This window comes from Bos javanicus, chromosome 1 (genome assembly GCF_032452875.1).
Source record: "Bos javanicus breed banteng chromosome 1, ARS-OSU_banteng_1.0, whole genome shotgun sequence".
NCBI lineage: Eukaryota > Metazoa > Chordata > Mammalia > Artiodactyla > Bovidae > Bos > Bos javanicus.
In genome coordinates, this window is record NC_083868.1 from 101,982,042 (window position 1) to 102,002,293 (window position 20,252).

A 20,252-nucleotide genomic window follows, 5' to 3' on the forward strand; every position below is an offset into this window, starting at 1 on the left:
GTGGAAAATTCTTCAAGAGATGGGCATACCACACCACCAGACCTGCCTCTTGAGACACCTGTATGCAGGTCAGGAAGCAACAGTTAGAACTGGACATGGAAAAACAGGCTGGTTCCAAATAGGAAAAAGAGTACGTTGAGGCTATATATTGTCATCCTGCTTATTTAACATATATGAAGAGTACATCATGAGAAACGCTGGGCTGGAAGAAGCACAAGTTGGAATCAAGATTGCAGGGAGAAATATCAATAACCTCAGATATGCAGATAACACCAATCTTATGGCAGAAAGTGAAGAAGAACTAAAGAACCTCTTAATGAAAGTGAAAGAGGAGAGAGAAAAAGTTGGCTTAAAGCTCAACATTCAGAAAACTAAGATCATGGCATCTGGTCCTATCACTTCATGGCAAATAGAAGGGGAAGCAGTGGAAACAGTGGCTGACTGTATTTTTCTGGGCTCCAAATTCACTGCAGATGGTGACGGAAGCCATGAAATTAAAAGATGCTTACTCTTTGGAAGGAAAGTTATGACCAACCTAGACAGCATATTAAAAAGCAGAGACAGTATTTTACCAACAAAGGTCCATCTAGTCAAGGCTATGGTTTTTCCAGTGGTCATGTATGGATGCGAGAGTTGAGCACTGAAGAGTTGATGCTTTTATCTATGGTGTTGGAGAAGACTCTTGAGAGTCCCTTGGACTGCAAGGAGATCCAACCAGTCTATCCTAAAGGAGATCAGTCCTGAGTGTTCATTGGAAATACTGATGTTGAAGCTGAAACTCCAATACTTTGGCCACCTGATGCTAAGAGCTGACTCATTTGAAAAGACCCTAATGCTGGGAAAGATTGAGGGCAGGAGGAGAAGGGGACAACAGAGGATGAGATGTTTGGATGGCATCACCAACTCAATGGACATGGGTTTGGGTGGACTCCGGGAGTTGGTGATGGACAGGGAGTCCTGGCGTGCTGTGGTTCATGGGGTCTCAAAGAGTCAGACACAACTGAGCGACTGAACTGAACTTACACACTATTTCATAATACAGAAAAAGAGAGACCTTATGACTGTGTACGTGCTTAGACACTCAGTTGTGTCTGACTCTTTCCAAATCCATGGACTGTAGTCTACCAGGTTCCTCTGACAATCGAATTCTCCCATTATGAATACTGAAATGGGTTGCCATTTTCTCCTCTAGTGCATCTTCCTGACTGAGGGATTGAACCCGCATTTTTATCACTAGTTCTACCTGGGAAGCCCCCATGACTATCTATACTAACATTATTTTTAATAGCTTCATACACATTTTTCATATTTATGGTATGAAAAGTTTATCACAGTCTGAAATTAACTTTTTTGTCCACTTATCTGCAGGCTCCTCCTCTAAAATTAAAAAAAAAAAAAAGGAACAAAGGAAGGAAGGAAGGGAGATACAAAAAAAAAAAATAGAAAGAAACAAAGAAATAATAAACAGAACATGAAAACCTAGTCTTCGTTACTTTTGTTCATCAGCATTCTTTCACACAATGGTACCTGACTTCTAGCATGTCTTAGCAAAATATTTATTGAATAAATAAATGAACGAATATATAGTTCTGGAGTCTAAAAGCATATTCTTTAGAGTAAAGAACATATTATTAAATAAAATGTTAATAAAAGCATTCAGTGTTATAGCAAGCATTTTGTTTTTGTTGTTGTTAATGCCATAGGAATGTAAAGAGGAAACAGTGTTCTGCTATTGGAAACTTAGACAAGCTTTGCAGAGGCATTAAATGTATAAGCTGTACTTCAATAGATGGATGATTACAGAATTTTTCATTCATACCAGAATACATTAAAGAGCAAAAGGCAGACAACAGGCATAAACTGGAAAATAGCAGATTGGGAGTGTGTGTGGAGGAAGACAGGAAGACTAAAAAGGGGGATATTTTGGCATAACATGATGTCAAATTAAAAAGTGCACACAAAAGAAATAGATTTTTATCCTACAAGCAATAGTTTCTATTAAAGGTAGGGTATGGCAAGATGACATTTGTGTTTTGAAGATACAGCTCAAATATTCAATGTCTTTGTAAAACTTCCCTAAATTCCCATAAACCCACTTGAGCATGGGAAGAATGTAGCTGAGTAGAAAGGAGGATAAAGAGTTGAGAAATGAGATAAGGATGTGCTAGTGATATTATCCTTCTGTACAACAAAACCTTGCTACCTCCAAAAGTCTCTGGATTGCATGCAGAGCCAAGGGAGTTACAACAAAAACCTGGAATTTCAGAGTTGAATGGGAGGGAATGCAAAGAAGAAAGCCTTGGAGTTTAAATGAATGAGATAACACTGAAGACATCTTAAAAAAAAAAAAAAAGAATAATAAGATGCAAAAAGAACCTATTTCAGTACAAAATAAGAAAGAGAACACATGGAAAACCACTCCATGCTAATCTGTTTAAGATTTTCTCTGACAACAGTTAAACTTATTGCATGCATTGACATAAGAAGTATTCAATATATTTTTATGTAAGAATTAATAAATAATTTTATTGGCCATTTCCAATATGGAACAAGATAACAAAAAAAACAAGCAAAACCGAAAGTAAAATTCTTGCATTTTCAGTTACATTGATGAAACAATTGTAAATTCAATTTACAGCTTTGTTAATTTCATAATCTAGTTTAAACTAGTTTTTATTTAGACTTTCACTAGAATTGGTAAATAAAGATAGATATTTCTGTTAGGATTTAGGATAGCTAAACAAGATAATAATATAAATAGAATGTAGTATTATATTTATATTATTAATATAATAATATAAAAAATATAAAGAACATGTTGGGCTGTGTTATTAAGTTGGGAAAGCAGAACTCTATATCATTTCATACCACTAAAGAATGCTAGACTCTTTACAGAATGGGTATAAAGTGGTCTTTTTCCCTCTGTTAAAATGCAGAGTTGTTCTTTTCTGCTGAAACCACTTTTTATGATAATGGCTTTAGAAGTGGAAGTGAGGAATAATTCATCTAACTTAAACTTAAAACACTATCGATAGGCAGAAAGTAATTACCTATGATACAAACTACCCAAGCTCCTAGGAATAACATCCATATCTTTATGAAAAGTGTTATGAAATTATTCAAAACCATGAGCATCACGGGACATTCATTTACATCTTATCTTCCCCTCTCAGAGTTCTATGGGATGCTTAAATTGAAGCAGAGTAAATAAGAACAGCAAGGTAATCCTCCTATTATATTCAGCACTGGTGAGATCCTACTGTGTCTAGTTGCACACCTTGGAACTGAAGAGATTTCAGGATAAAGGAAGAAAAATAACTGAAGGGTTAGAATATGGGAATCCCAAGAAAGATAAGAAAGATTTATATTATTTAGTTTAGAGAAGAGCTGGTTGAAAGGCCCTTATTAATAGTTTTCACTGAAGAGCTATTCCACAGATTGTGGTGACCAGCTCTTTTCATTTTTGTTGAAAACAAAATAGATAAAAATTAATTTTAATACCAAAACAAGGAAAGAAAGAAAGAAGCTTTTGGATGTTGGACATTAAATCAGCTTCTAAGATATTTCAGAATTTTGTAATTGTGGGAATTTTTTAAAAATAAAATTTTAAATATTTGAGGCTTTTAGGTCAAGGGAAGGACAAGATGACCTTTTAAGATGATTTCCATGACTTCAATTAAAAGGCTACAAAAGAAGACAGGACATCCATTATTTACCAAGACGGATTGTGTAGATAGGAGAAGCAAAAATAAGTACAAAAGGCAGACAAATGTGGCATCTCTTCTTGAAGTTATTTACTAATTTATATAAATGCTTTCTTCATGTGACAATGAAGGAAGTGCTTTTTCTCTCTATTTGACACACACATACTTATGCCTAAATAAGTAGATACATACACACTTCAAAGAAATGAGAAAATAATTCTTTCCCCTAATAAGAATTTTTCTTCTTAAGACAAGTTCCTTACTGATTCATATGAGATGGAATCTCCCACCCTATATTAACACAGAAATAAAAAAGAAAACCTTAGAGTTGATGACTTAACCCTTCAGTGGCACTGTGGGAAAGACTGAGATTGAGAATATAGAAAAAATTTTTTAACTTTAGTGTGCATAGAAACTACCCACAGGTTTGTTAAGTGTGTACATCCATGGCTCAAGCCCTCAGAGATTCTGATTTAGATGGACCCAGGGATCTGTATTTCTAGCAACAGTTCAGGTAATTGTGATGCTGGTTTCTGAGGACTACAATGGTAGGAACAATGGCCTAGAAATTTTGGTTCTGGTTCATTTATACATTTATTCAATATATTTTCTAGTAACTGTACATAGTTAAGTTAGAGATTAATTAAGTTATAAAATCACCATGGGACTAAGAATTTGAAGATGGTGGAGGAATAAGATGGGGAGACCACTTTTCCCCCCACAAATTCATCAAAAGAACATTTGAATGCTGAGTAAATTCCACAAAACAACTTCTGAATGTTGGCAGAGGACATCAGGCACCCAGAAAAGCAGCCCATTGTCTTTGAAAGGAGGTATGAAAAAATATAAAAGATAAAAAGAAAGACAAAAGAGATAGGGACAGAGCTCCGTCCCAGGAAGGGAGTCTTAAAAAGAGAAAAGTTTCCAAACACCAGGAAACACTCTCACTGCCAAGTCTGTGGCGAGCCTTGGAACCACAGAGGGCAACATAACTGGGAGGACAAATAAATAAATAATTAAAACCCACAGATTATGTGTCCAATGGTAACTCCCAGCGGAAAAGCAGCCCAGATGCTTGCATCTGCCACTAGCAAGCGGGGACTGGGCAGGGAGGCGCGGGCTGCATTACTTAAAGTAAGGACCAGGCCTGAATGTCCCGAGAGCAATCTGAGGGAACTAACTTGGGCTAGCAAACCAGACTGTGGGACAGCTACCACACGAAAAGCCCTAACCTAAGACACCACAGGCCCACTCACAGAACAAAGGGCTAAGCAGAGCTAGCCAGCTGCAGACCAGCCCATCACCTGCCTCCTGTGACAGGCAGGCGAGGGTAGCCAGAGCTGGAAGGGGTTAGTCGTGGCCCCAGAGAAGCATCATGTACCAAACTGCAAGCAGGCTTCATTGCTAACCAAGACTTCTTGGGATTTTGGACAGTCAACATCCGCCTGAGAAGGTGCGCTGGTTGTACACTCAGAAAACCGAGCGGCAGGGACAGGGGAGGAGATGAGTCGTAGCGACCATGCTCGCCAAACACCTGGTCACCTGAGCTTCTTGGACCTGGGAAGGACACAAACGCAGGCCCAACCGAGGCTGTGCCTCTGAGGACTAGCCAAGTACCTGCACCTGGGCAGCTTAGACCTGGGAAATGCATACAACCCAGGGCTGGCCTCAGACAGTTCCCAGCAGAGCAACCTAGAGCCTAAGCAGGGTAGACACGGAAAGCACACATGCCGTGAGCAGGGGCAAACCCAGTGTGGCTGAGACACTGCAAGCACACACCAGTGTTATTTATTTGCAGCGTCCCTCCCTCCCCATAGCATGATCGAACAAGTGAGCCTAAAAAAAGTGTCCACCACCGCCCTTTTGTATCAGGGCAGAAATTAGACACTGAAGAGACCAGCAAACAGAAGAAGCTAAAACAGAGGGAACCTCCTTGGAAGTGACAGGTGCAATAGATTAAAACCCTGTAGTTAGTACCGACTACATAGGAAGGGGCCTATAGATCTTGAGAAATATAAACCGGATCAAGGAACTATTCGAAAATGAACTGACCCCACACTGCCCACAACACCACCAGAGAAAATCCTAGATACATTGTTACTATCATTCTTTAATTTTTTTAAATTTTTGTTTTATTTTTAAGTCCTCTATTACTCCTTTCATTTTCATTTTTATAACCTACTATACTTTGCAAAAAAAAAAAAAGAGAGAGAGAGAGTCCCTATTTTTTAAAGCAAACTTCATATATATGTATTTTTTAATAATTTTTGTGACTTTTTTTCTTTAATATTGTATTTTTTAAAATCCAACCTCTACTATAGAGTTTTAATCTTTGCTTTTTGGTATTTGTTATTGATTTTGTACCTTTAAGAACCCAATCATCAGTATCCATAAAAAAGGGTAATGAAGTAAAAACTTGGGAGCGAGATTACTAGCTTGACTGCTGTCTCCCCCTTTGGACACTCCCTTTTCTCCACCAGGTCACCTGTATCTCCTCCCTCCCCCTTTTCTTCTCTACCCAACTCTGTCAATCTCTTTGTGTGTTCTGGACGGTGGAGAACACTTAGGGAACTGATTACTGGCTGGATATGTCTCCCTCCTTTTGATTCCCCCTTTATCCTCCTGGCTACCTCTGTCTCCTTCCTTCCTCTTCTCTTCTCTGTGTAACTCCGTGAACATCTCTGAGTGGTCCAGATGGTGGAGTGCACATAAGGAAGTGATTACTGACTAGCTTGCTCTCTCCTCTTTTGATTCCACCTCATCTCATCCTGGTCATCTCTACCTCCTCCCTCCCTCTTCTGTTCTCCATGTAACTCTGTGAACCTCTCTGGGTGTCCCTCACTGTGGAGAAACTTTTCATCTTTAACCTAGATGTTTTATCAACAGTGCTGCATAGATGGAGAAGTCTTGAGGCTACTGTAAAAATAAGACTGAAGACCAGAAGCAGGAGGCTTAAGTACAAATTCTGAGAACACCAGAGAACTCCTGACTCCAGGGAACATTAATTGACAGGAGCTCATCAAATGCCTCCATACCTACACTGAAACCAAGCACCACCCAAGGCCAAAAAGTTCCAGAGCAAGACATACCACGCAAATTCTCCAGCAACACAGGAACACAGACCTGAGCTTCAATATACAGGCTGCCCAAAGTCACTCCAAACCCATTGACATCTCATAACTCATTACTGGACACTTCATTGCACTCCAGAGAGAAGAAATCCAGCTCCACCCACCAGAACACTGACACAAGCTTCCCTAAACAGGTAACCTTGACAAGCCACCCATACAACCCCCACCCACAGCGAGGAAACTCTACAATAAAGAGAACTCCACAAACTGCCAGAATATGGAAAGGCCACCCCAAACACAGCACTATAAAGAAGATGAAGAGACAGAGGAATACCCAGCAGGTAAAGGAACAGGATAAATGCCCACCAAACCAAACAAAAGAGGAAGAGATAGGGAATCTACCTGATAAAGAATTCAGAATAATATAGTGAAAATGATCCAAAATCTTGAAAACAAAATGGAATCACAGATAAATAGCCTGGAGACAAGGACTGAAAAGATGCAAGAAAGGTTTAACAAGGACCTAGAAGAAATAAAAAGAGTCAATATACAATAAATAATGCAATAAATGAGATCAAAAACACTCTGGAGGGAACAAATAGTAGAATAATGGAGGCAGAAGATAGGATTAGTGAGGTAGAAGATAGAATGGTAGAAATAAATGAATCAGAGAGGAAAAAAAGAGAAATGAATTAAAAGAAATGAGGACAATATCAGAGACCTCTGGGACAATGTTAGATGCCCCAACATTCGAATCATAGGAGTCCCAGAAGAATAAGACAAAAAGAAAGACCATAAGAAAATAGTTAGGAGATAATACTTGAAAACTTCCCTAAAATGGGGAAGGAAATAATTACCCAAGTCCAAGAAACCCAGAGAGTCCCAAACAGGATAAACCCAAGGCAAAACACCCCAAGACACATATTAATCAAATTAATAAAGATCAAACACAAAGAACAAATATTAAAAGCAGCAAGGGAAAAAACAAATAACACACAAGAGGATTCCCATAAGGATAACAGCTGATCTTTCAGTAGAAACTCTTCAAGCCAGGAGGGAATGGCAAGACATACTTAAAGTGATGAAAGAAAATAACCTACAGCCCAGATTACTATACCCAGCAAGGATCTCATTCAAATATGAAGGAGAAATCAAAAGCTTTACAGACAAGCCATAGCTGAGAGAATTCAGCATCACAAAACCAGCTCTCCAACAAATGCTAAAGGATCTTCTCTAGACAGGAAACACAAAAAGGGTGTATAAACTTGAACCCAAAACAATAAAGTAAATGGCAACGAGATCATACTTATCAATAATTACCTTAAACGTAAATGGGTTGAATGCCCCAACCAAAAGACAAACACTGGCTGAATGGATACAAAAACAAGACCCCAATATATGTCATCTACAAGAGACCCACCTCAAAACAAGGGACTCATACAGACTGAAAGTGAAGGGCTGGAAAAAGATATTCCATGCAAATAGAGACCAAAAGAAAGCAGGATTAGCAATACTCATATCAGATAAAACAGAGTTTAAAACAAAGGTTGTGAAAAGAGACAAAGAAGGACACTACATAATGATCAAAGGATCAATCCAAGAAGAAGATATAAAAATTATAAATATATAGGCACCCAATATAGGAGCACCACAATATGTAAGACAAATGCTAACAAGTATGAAAGGGGAAATTAACAATAACACAATAATAGTGGGAGACTTTAATACCCCAACACACATATGGATTGATCAACTAAACAGAAAATTAACAGGAAAACACAAACTTTAAATGATAAAATAGACCAGTTAGACCTAATTGATATCTATAGGACATTTCATCTCAAAATAATGAATTTCACTTTTTTCTCAAGTGCACACAGAACCTTCTCCAGGATAAATCACATCCTGGGCCACAAATCTAGCCTTGGTAAATTCAAAAAATTGAAATCATTCCAAGCATCTTTTCTGATCACAATGCAGTAAGGGTAGATCTCAATTACAGGAGAAAAACTATTAAAAATTCCAACATATGGAGGCTGAACAATACGCTGCTGAATAACCAACAAATCACAGAAGAAATCAAAAAAGAAATCAAAATATGCATAGAAACGAATGAAAATGAAAACACAACAACCCAAAACCTGTAGGACACTGTAAAAGCAGTGCTAAGGGGAAGGTTCACAGCAATAGAGGCATACTTCAAGAAACAAGAAAAAAGTCAAATAAATAACCTAACTCTACAACTAAATCAACTAGAAAAGGAAGAAATGAAGAACCTCAAGGTTAGTAGAAGGAAAGAAGTCTTTAAAATTAAGGCAGAAATAAATGCAAAAGAAACAAAAGAGACTATAGCTGAAATCAACAAAGCCAAAAGCTGGTTCTTTGAAAGGATAAATAAAATTGGCAAACTATTAGCCAGACTCATCAAGAAACAGGGAGAAAAATCAAATCAATAGAACTAGAAATGGAAATGGAGGGATCATACAGACAACACAGAAATACAAAGGATCATAAGAGACTACTATCAGCAATTACATGCCAATAAAATGGACAACTTCGAAGAAATGGTCAAATTCTTAGACAAGTAAAACTTTCCAAAACTGAACCAGGAAGAAATAGAAAATCTTAACAGCCCCATCCCAAGCATGGAAATTGAAACTGTAATCAGAAATCTTCCAGCAAACAAAAGCCCAGGTCGAGACGGCTTCACAGCTGAATTCTACCAAAAATTTAGAGAAGAGCTAACATCTATCCTACTCAAACTCTTCCAGAAAATTGCAGAGGAAGGTAAACTTCCAAACTCATTTATGAGGCCACCATCACCCTAATACCAAAACCTGACATAGATGCCACAAATAAGTAAAACTACAGGCCAATATCACTGATGAACATAGATGAAAAAATTCTTAATAAAATTCTAGCAATCAGAATCCAACAACACATTAAACAGATGATACATCATGACCAAGTTGGCTTTATCCCAGGGATGCAAGGATTCTTTAATATCCACAAATCAATCAATGTAATACACCACATTAACAAATTGAAAAATAAAAACCATATGATTATCTCAACAGATACAGAGAAAGACTTTGACAAAATTCAGCATCTATTTATGATAAAAACCCTCCAGAAAGCAAGAATAGAAGGAACATACCACAACATAATATAATAAAAGCTATATATGACAAACCCACAGCAAACATTATCCTCAATGGTGAAAAATTGAAAGCATTTCCCCTATAGTCAGGAACAAAACAAGGGTGCCCACTTTCACCACTATTATTCAACATAGTTTCGGAAGTTTTGGCCACAGCAATCAGAGCAGAAAAAGAGATAAAAGGAATCCAAATTGGAAAAGAAGTAAAACTCACTGTTTGCAGATTACATGATCCTCTACATAGAAAACCCTAAAATCTCCACCAGAAAATTACTAGAGCTAATCAGTGAATATAGTAAAGTGGCAGGATATAAAATCAACACACAGAAATCCCTTGCATTCCTATATACTAATAATGAGAAAATAGAGAAATTAAGGAAACAATTCCATTCATCGTTGCAACGAAAAGAATAAAATACTCAGGAATATATCTACCTATAGAAACAAAAGACCTATTTATAGAAAACTATAAAACACTGGTGAAAGAAATCAAAGAGGACACTAATAGATGAAGAAGTATACCGTGCTCCTGGATTGGAAGAATCAATATAGTGAAAATGAGTATACTACCCAAAGCAATCCATAGATTCAATGCAAACCCTATCAAGCAACCAACGGTATTTTTCACAGAGCTAGAACAAATAATTTCACAACTTGTATGGAAATACAAAATACCTTGAATAGCCAAAGCAATCTTAAGAAAGAAGAATGGAACTGGAAGAATCAACCTGCCTGACTTCAGGCTCTACTACAAAGCCTCAGTTATCAAGACAATATGGTACTGGCACAAAGACAGAAATATAGATCAATGGAACAAAATAGAAAGCCCAGAGATAAATCCACGCACCTATGGACACCTTATCTTTGACAAAGGAGGCAAGAATATACAATGGAGAAAAGACAATCTCCTTAACAAGTGGTGCTGGGAAAACTGGTCAACCACTTGTAAAAGAATGAAACTAGAAAACTTTCTAACACCATACACAAAAATAAACTCAAAATGGATTAAAGATCTAAATGTAAGACCAGAAACTATAAAATGCCTAGAGGAGAACATAGGCAAAACACTCTCCGACATACATCACAGCAGGATCCTCTATGACCCACCTTCCAAAATATTGGAAATAAAAGCAAAAATAAACAAATAGGACCTAATTAAACTTAAAAGCTTCTGCACAACAAAGGAAACTATAAGCAAGGTGAAAAGACAGCTTTCAGAATGGGAGAAAATGATAGCAAATGAAGCAACTGACAAAGAATTAGTATCAAAAATATACAAGCAACTCCTACAGCTCAATTCCAGAAAAATAATCCAATCAAAAAATGGGCCAAAGAACTAAACAGACATTTCTCCAAAGTATACATACAGATGGCTAACAAACACATGAAAAGATGCTCAACATCACTCATTATCAGAGAAATGCAAATCAAAACCACTATGAGGTACCATTTCACACCAGTCTGAATGGCTGCTATCCAAAAGTCTACAAGCAATAAATGCTGGAGAGGGTGTGGAGAAAAGGGAACCCTCTTACACTGTTGGTGGGAATGCAAACTAGTACAGCCACTATGGAGAACAGTGTGGAGATTCCTTAAAAAACTGGAAATAGAACTGCCTTATGATCCAGCAATCCCACTGCTGGGCATACACACCGAGGAAACAAGAATTGAAAGAAACATGTACCCCAATGTTCATTGCAGCAGTGTTTATGATAGCCAGGACATGGAAGCAACCTAAATGTCCATCAGCTGATGAATGGATAAGAAAGCTGTGGTACATATACACAATGGAGTATTACTCAGCCATTAAAAAGAATGCATTTGAATCAGTTCTAATGAGGTGGATGAAACTGGAGCCTATTATACAGAGTGAAGTAAGCCAGAAAGAAAAACACCAATACAGTATACTAACGCATATATATGGAATTTAGAAAGATGGTAACGATAACCCTGTAGGCGAGACAGCAAAAGAGACTCAGATGTATAGAATAGTCTTTTGGACTCTATGGGAGAGGGAGAGGGTAATGGCATTGAAACATGTATATTATCATATGTGGAACGAATCGCCAGTCCAGGTTTGATGTATGATGCATGATGCATGACACATCCCCAGTTCTCAGGGCTGATGCACTGGGATGACCCAGAGAGATGGTGGGGAGGGAGGTGGGAGAGGAGTTCAGGACTGGGAACACATGTACACCCGTGGTGGATTCATGTTGATGTATGGCAAAACCAATACAATATTGTAAAGTAAAGGTATTGTATTGGTCATTTTACAAATATTGTAAAGGTCAAAGAAAAAAAAAATCACCATAGAAAAATCATGTGTAATCAAAATTGTCCCTGAAACTCCCAAACATCACCTGTAAATTAGAGTGTGATGTGTATACTAATATAAAAACACACTATGGTCTAAGAAATGTTTAGATAATCCTAGATACATTTAAGCAAAATCAGTTCAGTTTGCCAAAGCACAACTATTCGCAGCAAACCACCATTAAGCTATAATAATTAATTTATAACTGTAAATATGTAATCAATAGTTGATTCTAAAATTAATATGCTTGTCAACGTTTTAATATTAGCCCTATGTAACAGGGAGGCCTGGCGTGCTGCAGTTCATGGGGTCGCAAAGAGTTCAACATGACTGAGTGACTGAACTGAACTGAACCATATATGTTAATAGTTCTAAATGTGGTTGTGAAGGTTAAATGAGATAATAAATGTGGAAATATCAAATACAAGGTTGGATGTCCAGTGCTTTCTAAATTTCAAATTAGACTTTGCCTAATCACTACCACAACACCTTTTTTTTTCTTTGAAAACTATGTAGAAGAACATGATGAACAAATTCTCAAAACTCAAAATCTGTGCTCCCAAACATAATCTCCCTTTCTCCATTAGCTCTTTAATGCAATAAGAGATTTGTTTCATGACACTTTAGGTACAGAGTTAGACGATAAAAGCAGCTGATGAATTAAATGCAGTATGGCAGAAAGCAACAAAACATTGTAAAGCAATTTTCCTCCAATTATAAAATAAATTAAAAAAATAGATAAGTAAATGTGGCTTGATACGACTTGCCTGTCACAACAATCTGTGGAAAATTCCTCAAGAGATGGGCATACTAGACCACCCAATCTGTCTCCTGAGAAACCTGTATGTGGATCAAGAAGCAACAGTTATAGTAGGACAAGGAATAACTCATTGGTTCAAAATTGGGAAAGGAGTACAACAAGCCTATGTATTGTCACCCTGCTTATTTAAATTCTATGCAGAATACATCATGCAAAATTCCAGGCTGGATGAGTCACAAACTGGAATCAAGATTTCCAGGAGAAATATCAATATCCTCAGATATGCACATGATACCATTTTAATGGCAGAAATTGAAGAGGAACTAAAGAGACTCTTGATAAGAGTGAAAGAGGAAAGCAAAAAAATGGTCACAAAACTCAACATTCAAAAAAACTAAGATCATGGCATCTGGTCACTTCACTTTATGGTAAATAGAAGGGGGAAAAGTGGAAGCAGTAACAGATTTTGTTTTCTTGGTTTCCAAAATCACTGATGGTTATTGCAGCCATGAAATTGAAAGACGCTTGCTCCATAGTAGAAAAGCCATGACAAACCTAAACAGTGTATTAAAAAGCAGACACATTACTCTGCCAAAAACTGTCCACATAGTCAAAGCTTTGGTTTTTCTAGCAATCATATACGGATGTGAGTGTTGGGCTATAAAGAAGGCTGAGCACTGAAGAACTGATGCTTTCAAATTGTGGTGCTGGAGAAGGTCTTGAGAGTCCCTTGGATTGCAAGAAGATCAAATCAGTCAACCCTAAAGGAAATTAACCCTGAATATTCATTGGAATGGCTCTTGCTGAAGCTGAAGCTCCAAAACTTTTGGTTACCTGATGCGAAGAGCCGACTCATTGTAAAGACCCTGATGCTCGGAAAGGTTAAAGGAGAAAGGGCTGACAGAGAATGGGATGGTTAGATAGCATCAATGACTCAATGGACAGGAATCGGAGAAAACTCCAAGAGTTAGGGTGCTGGGGTCCATGGGGTTGCAAAGAGTTGGACATGACTTAGTGACTGAACAGAGTGACAAAAACATGATCTGCCTGTATCGCCATTTGGCTATTAGGAGTTGAGTTTTCTCAGGGGTTTGGACTATATAAACTCAACACATACATTACCATATGTAAAATAGATAACCAGTGGGAATTTGCTGTTATGATTCAGGGAGCCCAAAGCTGGTTTTCTGTGACAACCTAGAGGGAAGGGATGGAAAATCAAGTGGGAGAGAGAATTAAGAGGGAGGGAACATGAGTATGCCTGTGGATGATTGTGTTGATATATGGCAGAAACCATTACAATATTGTAAAGTAATTCTCCTTCAATTAAAAATGAAATAAAATTAAAATAAATAAATAAACTCAAATTTTTGCCCCCAGCTTTAAATTTTCATGCTTCTATATAGTTTTAGGCTTCCCTGGTGGCTCAGATGGTAAACAATCTGTCTGCAATGCAGGTTCAATCCCTGGGTCAGGAAGATCTCCTGGAATAGAGCATGGCAGCCTACTCCAGTATTCTTGTCTAGAGAATCCCATGGACAGAGGAGCCTTGTTGGCTACAGTTCATGGGTTGCAAAGAGTCAACACAACTGAGTGACTAACACATATGATTTTTGCATTCCTTTTTGTTTTGTCTTATCCCAGGTTACAAACATCAGCTGACCATTTATAGTACCCCTTCAAGTAATTCATTTCATCATTCTGAACCAGATATCACAAGATAATACAGAAAATTGATTAAACTCATATTTATGAAAATCATTCACACCTGGATTTAAAACTGGCTCTGACCTTTAGTAACTGTACAAGCATTTATTAAACTTTCTAAAGTTATTTTTCTCAATTTAAATGAGCAAAATATTAAACACCCCTCATAAGCTATGAAGAAATCAAATACTGTATATAAAGAACTTAGTATGATATCTAGCATAAAGCAAGCACTGACAAAGTCACAGATGTGACTTCAGTTGTCCTCATACTGAAATGATCATTGTTACCCCTCCTAAAGCTACCTTATAATTTTTGTTTATATAAAACTCAGAAACAAGTCATAAAAAACTGCAAAAGTGGATTGTCAGCAATTCATTAATTAGACTCCTGTTCATACTTGTTAACAACAAAGCTTGTCTAATTAAGCAAAAGCCTCTCAACTATTCAGATAAATTATATTTATATATTAAAGATATTTAAATTGCACATACCACATTTTTCATATAAGAAGCATGTTTTAGAGAAACATTCCTTTTTTATTAATAAGTGATTATTTCTCTTTAAGTAATTTCACATAAGAAATACATCTAATAATAGTCTGCCCTGTTCCTAAAAAAATGCATTAATTTATTAGCATTAATAATGACATGGCTTTAATTGCATAAACTATGATGGAACTCAAACATAGAATATAAGCCAGTGGCATTCTGAATTGTCTTTTCAGGCCCATTAAGTCAGGTTTTTTTTTTTTTTTTGACATTTTAAAGTTTATTACAAAAGAAGATATTCTCCCAAGTATGTAAGACCAAAATATTTTCACAAGTTAAGGTTTCAAAGATTGTTTTTACAACAAAGAAAATTGAAGAAAATACTTCAGAATTACCTTAATAAATTACATAATTTCTAATGCTTATTTGGCATGAGCAATGAAAAGTGAACTCTATTATTCATTCTTATTTTAAAAAGGGGGGTTTACAATGTTCGTATAGTCTGGTTGCTCTAGAGTTTGCATATATGTACCTTGCCTATTTTCATAAAATTAGCATATATCAGTATCCACTAAATCTAATTTGAGTGCAACTTAATCATTAAAGATTTAGAAAGCAACTGTTGATATTTTAGTGCTCTGGGTTATCATTTAAAAATCAGTAATCATTATAACTAGAAATTTCTATTTAATAGACTCTTAATGAGCATTGTTCCTAAGTCTAGTTTTTCTTTTTTACTTAGTTCTCTCTCTCTTTCTCTCTTTTTTTTTTTCCCATCAGTATTCTAAACTCATTAATTCCCATGGTCTCAGGAAACCCAGTCCTGAATTCTTTGGTTTTTAACATTTCCATCAGACTTTATTCAAGGGTTCCTTTCATTCCTACTATAAGCACATTAAAGAGTTCTTCAATTTTGAACAAATCAAAGAGGAAAGAAAAGCTTTTAATTTTCTTTCTCTTCTACTGTTCACTGGTTTTTGAGCAGTGACAAAACCCTCCTGGATATGATATATGCCCATTATTTCTCCACACCATCAACCCATCTATTATCTTTTCAATATGTGATACCTGTTTGCTTTTCCAGAATCTTCTTTCTCAAAAGTTTCTATTCTTATCACTGCTTTTATCTGCCAAAAGCACTGCTATTGTTTCCTGTTCAATAATCTGCAATTCCCTATTGCCCACTACATCAAGTGCAAATTTTCTGTCTAGCTTTCAAGACCTGCCATGATCTAATTGAACCTATTCTATCAAGGATGAAGAAGCAGTCACTCTCTAAAATACACACACAGTTACAATCAAGCAAGTATTTTCAACATCCACTCTGCACATAATGTTTCTTTCTTAAATTGTCCCTTTCTTAATATTCTTTCTTTCCTGGATTGTTGTTGTTGCTTTGTCACTAAGTTGTGTCTGGCTCTTTTGCAACCCCATGGACTGTAGCCCACCAGGCTCCTCTGTCCATGGGATTTTCCAGGCAAGAATACTAGAGTGAGTTGCCATTCCCTTCTCTAGGGGATCTTCCCAACCCAGGGATAAAAACTGCATCCCCTCCATTGCCAGGCAAAGTCTTTACCACCGAGCCACCTGGGAAGCCTATTTCTTATCAATTTATATCTAGATTACCTTCGTGGCCAGGATGACACATTATCTTCAAGGGCACCACCTTTTATTCAAGTTCTCAATTACATTTTATTCTCTTGAATTTATCCAATATTTAGTTGTTTTCTACTTGTTTTTATACCAATGAACTTCTAATCTTTTTTAACCAAATGGTGTAAATAATGACTTTTATCCATTCTTCATTCTTCCTTTCATCTACAAGAACCCTGGGGTCCACGTGGTTAGAGTGACAAATTTGTTAGTTCCACAAGCTATATACACTAGAGTCATCATTTATATAGATAAAGATATGAAGGTGACTCCCTAGATTGTTGAGGAGAGAAGCCCACACTATAATAAAAATGGCCCTATAATCACAGAAGATGAATATTTATTGGAAGGACTGTTATTGAAGCTGAAGCTCCAGTACTTTGGCCAAATGATGTGTAGAGCTGACTCTTTGGAAAAGACCCTGATGCTGGCAAAGATTGAAAACAAAAGGAGAAGGGGGTGGCAGAGGATGAGATAGGTAGATAGCATCACAGACTCAATGGACATGAATTTGAGCAAACTCCAGGAGATAGTGGAGGACAGAGGAGCCTGGTGGCTCCAGTTCATGGGGTCACAAAGAGTTGGACAGGATTTAGCAACTGAACAACAACAACAGTAATAATCATAGATTTCTCTCAATACATGTTTCTTACTTTAAAAAAAAATGTTCTGTATTTGGGTCAAAGTACATTATGGATGAAACTTTGCTATATAGGGCTTCCCTGGTTGCTCAGGGGTAAAGAATCCACCTGCCAATGCCTGCAATGCAGGAGACATGGGTTCGATTCCTGTGTTGGGAAGATACCATGGAGAAGAAAATGGCAACTCATTCCAGTACTCTGGCCTGGGAAATCTCATGGGCAGAGGAGCCTGGCAAGTTATAACCCTTGGGGTCACAGAGTCAGACACGACTTAGCAACTAAACAACAACAAATTGCTATATAATTACAAATATTCAAATATATAAAAGAATCTGTATGCACACACGTCTCTGTACATGTTTCTGTTTCAATATCCATTGGTCCAAAACTTAGAAATGTAAATAATATACTAAATTAAAGATCCTTCAACACTGAATCTTAAGAATTTGTAAATTTTGAGCATAGGTCAGTAGCTACTGCAACCTCTGCTCCCAAAATAGTCATTCATACTATAAAGATGATCTGAGGAAAAATTACTCTCATATTTTTTCTTTGCAGATTGAAGTCATTTCTATCAGGAAAATATAGGAGATCCTCAATTTATTCTTCCTATTCAACTCATCTCAGGTTCAGAAATAGTACTATGGGTATCTATCCACAATCAGTGATTTAGAAGAAATTTTAAAATATACCAAAGTCTTGGGAGCCTTGTATTATAAGAGATTCTAGTGATCTAAGAGAATTGATGGTTTCCTAGGTGAGCAATTTTCTGCCAAAAAGTATCTTAAGCATAAAAAGAAATAAATTCCATTGGTTATAATAATAAATCACCCACACAATTTTAAAGTACTTATCTCTCTAAAAAAATATATACTTGTTTTTTTGCCAACTATTTGGAAATATAAACTACAAATGTCTCTGGACTTGGGTTCATTTTCTTAAAACAGAATTTGGCATCAATTTTTACATTTTCTGGTAAAGCAATGTAGGTTTAAATTAGCATTTCCAACTCTAATAATATGAATACATTATATTGATAGTGCTATTAGAATACAGACAGGAAAATGGTAGTCTCATTATAACTATTCATAAAGATAATGCATATCATTTTCTAGTATTTGAGGGAGTATCTTTTGATATATGCATTTGAATTCAAGGAGATTTATGTCTGTATAAGGATTATATCACAACCTTTTTTATGTTTTGTTCTATTGTATGAATTTTATTGAAGATATTATTTTATGGATTATAATTCTTTTCATAATGCATTAACATTTCAAATAAGAAACACATTGTGACTCTTCGTGGGACTCAGTCTATTTCTTTACAGGAAAAAGAAAAAGAATGGAGGAAAACTTTCTATCTTATGTTAATCCAGAAATGTCAAAAGAAAAATAGAATCTTTAACTTGTTCCTGAAAAGAAAATTCTGTTTCTGGGAGGGTCTGGTTCAGGGATAAATAAGGACATTCTTGTTCTGGGAGGCAGGCTGTTCCCTCTTACATATAAGTGATCCAATGAGTATAAAGGAGATGATTAAAGGGAAAAAATTTTGGCCTGTCATGAGGCTAAAGCAATGGCTCAGACCTCCTGCTATTTAGAGCCTGCATTTATGCTCTGACGTTGAGTGTCTGTCAGTAGGGTTTGGGCAGGTGGGAAAGAAGGAGACAATCTGAGGAAATAGGAATTCAGGGACGCTTCAGAGCAGAAAATGATCTGCCTTCTACACATGCGCAAAAAAAGGGAAGATTGCTTTTAAATTAATATAATCTTTTCTGTAGCAACTCTTTCTCCAATTCATAAGCTCTTAATCGCTTATTTTTCCCCTTTGGCTAGTTGAGTTTTCTCCAGTTTTGCACGGTACAAAAATAAAAACAAGCCTAGGCATTCATGTAGTATTCATCTCTTGAAAATAAATGAGCATCACCTAATGATATGCCTTCTAATGAATTCATCAATTTAGCATATATTTCTATTGGAAATTACAACATGTCACTATGAAAAATGCCATTTATTTACAAAGCAAATGGTTTATATTACAAACAGACTTATTAGAGAAAGTAAAGATATTCCACCACTTGGAATTTCATAAAGTGAGTGACCCACCAGAACTTGGTAGTATGGAAACAAACTGCAACCAATTTTGCAGAAGCTTTATATTCAAATGCAGCTAAAGTGTCAGACCTTAGCTTCAGGCCAACTTTAATGTAGCATTTATTAATAATACTAAAACCCACAATAACCTGAATAAATAGCATGCATTTTCTTCCTAGGATCTCAAAGTGCTTCTCCTAAATTATCTAATTTATTCTCATAACACATTTCTTTAAGGAAAAGAAGGCAAAAACCGTAGGTAATCTTAACGTACACTTTACCAAACAACCTCGAGAGGATCTTGGGGTATTCTGGCACTGAAACCTGAAGGCTTATAGCCAACTGGCTACATGCCTGGTGGTCCTGTAGCTGGGCTTTCTAATGGACATCTTGGGGCTGGGGGAAGGGTTGGCTTTATAGGGAGGGTGGAGTAGGTGATTACCCAAGAGATGTTACTTAAGAGATGTGTACTTAAGAGATGCTTGGAATATAAGTTGAGGTTTGGCAACAATACCCTACTTAAGTGTAATACTGCCTTACAGTTTACATTTTCACTTAGGAATATCTATAAAAATCTTAGCATACATTATTTTACAGTACTTTTATTAATTGTGAGTTTACAGTGGAAGAAAAAATACATCAATTAGGTTTGGAT